Here is a 4,566-nt window from a genome sequence, read left to right as displayed (position 1 = left end):
ATCCTGGAATTTGAAGACCAGGCTGGCCTCAAACTCAGAGAGCCACCTGCTTCTGCCTCCCAAGTGCTGCAACTAAAGGTGTGCACCACCACCTGGCATTCAGACAGGGGTATTTAAAGCATAATTCACTTGTAAAAAAGTTACTTAAAGTCAGAACACTCAACATTTCTCCACTCTACTCTCATCTTCAAACTGAAGAACACAGTTTAAAAGAATTAAAAAGAGATTTTGAAGCAGCTGGGCATGGTGACTTGCCCCGTGCTCCCTTCACTCAGGAGATGGAGATTAGAGGACTGCTAGGAGCTCAGAGACTGCATCTCACTTAGGAAATTACAAGTCCGACTCTAGGAGGAGGGGGAGGGGGAAAAGAAGGGGAAAAAAGTATCTATGAAACAAGTTGAGTTTGTCCTGCTAAGCCCTGTGAGATGATAACAGTACCACTTGGGTGTCACACAGTATTGAGAAGCTTATATGTGACAAAATGAAAGCAAACATGGACATTTTATAAAATGATTGCCATAATATAGTCTAAGATACGAAAGGCAGATGCATTAACTGAAAATGACCCATTCATTCCAGAACAATCCGTTCAATACCTATTAAGTGCAAGTAGGTGCAAATAAAATGTCCCTGCTTTCTCAGCTGAACAAAATTCAAAAACTTACTATTTCTTCATATCATATAATAGGAGCCCATGTTTACTGGATGCATATTATATACCAACACCATTCTAAATGGCTGGTTTGGTTTGGTTTGGTTTGGTTTGGTTTGGTTTGGTTTGGTTTTTTTACACAGAAGTGGAATTTGTCCAAAATTCCATTAGGTGGGGGAGACCTAGAACTCAAACCAATGAGTGTGTTCTGTAACCATCTTTGCTAGGGAGACATTAATTCTCAGTGTAGACTCTTTAGGATTACATGCTAATTCCTTTAGTTCTATACATGAAACTTAAATGAAATGTCAAAAGGTGAAATAGAGCACAAAAAGGAAAACGAACTTCGTGTGGTGGCTCAGGCGTGAGACCCCAACTACATAGCAAGTCTGAGACCCTCCTAGGTTACCCCAGACCCTGTTAAAAAGACAGAAGGTAGGAAAGAAAGAAGGGCAAAGTAACAGTGATCATATCCTGAACTATGCCGTTATCCCTGAAGACAACTGTCAAGCAGATTCCACTGAATAAGCCAGAAAAGTAACATCTGAGAAGATGGAATTCACATGTGATCAATAGCTTCCCACTCCCATCCCTGTGCAGGCCCATCCTTCCTGGAACCTGCCAGGTCTCATGAAGGATGACAGCAATTCCTCTTCTGCATGAAGTTCAAATAAAACACCTGAGTTTCAGGACACACACAGTCCATAGTCCATGTGCAAATAGTTTCCCATCTCCTGATTGTGAGCTTCTCAGAATTTAACTTTTTCCTATATTTTCTTGTTAGCAAGACCAAACTCAAATTGTTGTGGGGTGTCCACCAGACAGGACTGCTTGGACTGGGTTTAAGCCAGTAAGAAGTCTTTAGTAGCCAGCTGGCACCCGCACTGGGTGTTTAGGATCCAGGGTAGCCTGGAGCCTTTCCTAGGGTGAGCTTTTAAGCACCAAAGTCACATTCCGGATTGATACACCTCAGTTAGCAAGAACAGTTAGCCAGAATCAGAACCGTGGAAGCCAAAGACAAGGTTAGTACACTTAGAACTTTCCCAGAACGATGGACTTTGATGGATTAGTTCTTGGTCTTCATTTTGGCAGATGGTCCTGTCTGCATGCTGAGTTTTACGGCCCGAATGCTATTTCCATCATGGAGTCAGTTGTGCTAAGGTCTGGGGATCAGTCACAGTATAAGTTTTGCAGGTTCCTCTGGGAATGCATTCGTAACTCAGTTCCATTTCATTTTCCGTTGCTGATTGATAGCTATTTGGTACATGGGGGGAGGGGGTGGTGGTGGTTGTTTTTCGTTTTGTTTGTTTGTTATTTTTAAGTCAGCCACACACAGCCATGCCTGGCTTTTTTACTTAGCTTCGGGGGATTTAAGAGTGAACAAACCATTTCCCTTCAGTCTCTGCTGCCCAGATCTGGGCAAAGGGACTGGCTCTTAGCAGATGGCTAAATATTTGTGACTGGGTAAGTAAAGGGTTCTTCTGAAGAATTGACTCTTTATATGGAGGACAAAGGGAGAGCTTGCAAACATGTAAATGTAACATGCTAATTATTCTGAACTCCTCAGACAGAAGAAAAAACCTTCTGCTGTTGGTCCAACATCTCAGAAAGTACCTCTGATATCTCCAGTACAGTGTATCAAGTCTGAAATCAACCAGCGAGCTGGTGATCATCCTAGAGTTGGGTCAGTGAGATGGTACTTGCTATGAAACCTGATGACCGGGTGTGATGCCCAGGGCCCACATGGTAGAAGGCAAGAACTGACTCCTATAAGTTATCCTCTGTCTCCCCAATATGGGACCATGGCATGAACTCATACATACATATATACATACATATATACATTCACACATAAATCTAATTTTTTTAAACTGAAATAATGATGAGCAAAGGGAAGACTGTGTTTGAATGTATACCATGTCACAGATATTATAGTACCTTGTACTATTCTAAGCCTTACACACAGATCATCCAGTATTCCTAATAATCCTATGATCTGATTATTACAACCAAAAATTAAAAAAAGCAAGACATGCACACGTGGCGAAGGCCACACAGCTGAACGCGATAGAGCTGATTGGTGACCCTAGTTGACCCTAGGTGATATAGCTCTGACATCCAAGCTCCTAGACATTTTTCTCTGGTGCTGTTTTTATATTTAGAACTCATAACTGTCCTAAGAAAACACATTCCCAAACTGAGGGTATAACTCAGCGTTAGAGCATTTGTGTGGCATATCTAATACTGCGGGTTAGATCCCCAGCACCAATCAGACATATTCAACCTCAGGAACCCTGATGTCTGAGACTGTGCTCTCACCCTCCAGGCAAGCATGCTTCCTTAGCTCCACAGGTAAAGTGCTCGTCAAGTAAGCCTGATGTTCTGAGTTCGATCCCCAGTACTGACATTACAAAGTTGTCCTCTTTCCACTCTTTCTGTCTATCCTTGAATGGAGTAGAGAAAATGTATCAAGTGGCCATAGAATACTTGGGGAACCAAGACTGGGTATGGGGATATAAAATTGGAAGCAGAGATAAGGACCACACTAAACCAGAGTCAAGCAGCCTGGAGTTAACCTCGAGTTTTGAAATGAGTACTATTATCTAGGGTCATGCTGCTCTGTCATATTGTAGCAGAGCATCTTGCTCTCACTGCACCAGTATCAGTGGGTTTTCTGATTGGTTGGTTGGTTTTTCAAGACAGGATTTCTCTGTGTAGCCCTGCCTGGAAGGTGACTGATGGCCAGGCTGGCTTTGGAGAGCACTCTATTGAGAGAAAGAAGCAAGCATTGCAGTTGGAAGACTTTTCTGAGCACTGTGAAAAATGGGGACTAAGGAGGAAGCAAAAGCAGTACAACACACATGAGAGAGTTGGTAACAAAACAGACTGGATTGAGAGAGTAGCCTTCTGCTGACCCCTGGGGTACAACACCTGACAGAACCTCTGCCCTCCTGGGACTTGAGGTCCTCCTGAAGTTACATTCAAGACTTGGGGCTTAGCTGGGCGGTGGTGGTGCACACCTTTAATCCCAGCACTTGGGAGGCAGAGGCAGGTGGATTTCCGAGTACAAGGCCAGCCTGGTCTACAGAGTGAGTTCAGGACAGCCAGAGCTATACAGAGAAACCCTGACTTGAAAAACAAACAAATAAACAAAAAAGACTTTTGGGGCTTAGGTAACCAGATATGACTGTTGTGGGATATCCACCCAAGAAGACTGCTCAGACAAGAGTTTAAACCAACAAAAAGCCTTTATTAGCCAGCTGTACCTGCCCTGTGTATTCGGGATCCCATTGTAGCCCTGAGCCTTTCCCAGGGTAAGCTTTTAAGCACAAAGATCATGTTCTGGGTTGACATACTTCAATTAGCAAGAACACTTAGCCAGAAGAGGAACTACAGAAGCTAAAAAGCAAGGCTAGTATATTTTGAGATTTTCCCAGAACTCTATGGACTTTGATGGATTGGGCCTTTGTTTTAGTTTTAGGTGGTGGTGCTGTCTGCATGCTGAGTTTTACAGCCTGGATGGCACTTCCATCATGGAGTAAGCTTTGCTAAGGCCTGGGGCCCTGTTACCATGTGTCAAAATGAAAACTCTGGGAGAAGTAGGTTCTCCTTTATGTTGTCTGGTCAATAGGTATGTATGATCTATTCATATGTCCAGCTGCAAAATCAAACAAAATCAAAACTACAAAATCAAGGCAATCAGGAGACACATGGTGGATAAAGACGCAGAAAGATGCAGAACGGAAGAGGGCTTAGTTCTGACCTGGAAAAGAGTACTTAAGGCAAGAGTAGACTTCAGCAGGCAGTGGAGGAAGGAAGCCAAGGGGAACCCAGGAAAGCAGGAAAGGTCACTAAGCCATCTCAGAGCAGGAGAGCAGGTAGACTGGCCAACAGTGTTAGCAGGAGCTCCATGG

Source organism: Mastomys coucha, unplaced genomic scaffold, assembly GCF_008632895.1.
Source record: "Mastomys coucha isolate ucsf_1 unplaced genomic scaffold, UCSF_Mcou_1 pScaffold4, whole genome shotgun sequence".
NCBI lineage: Eukaryota > Metazoa > Chordata > Mammalia > Rodentia > Muridae > Mastomys > Mastomys coucha.
Note: the sequence above shows the minus strand (reverse complement) of the source record.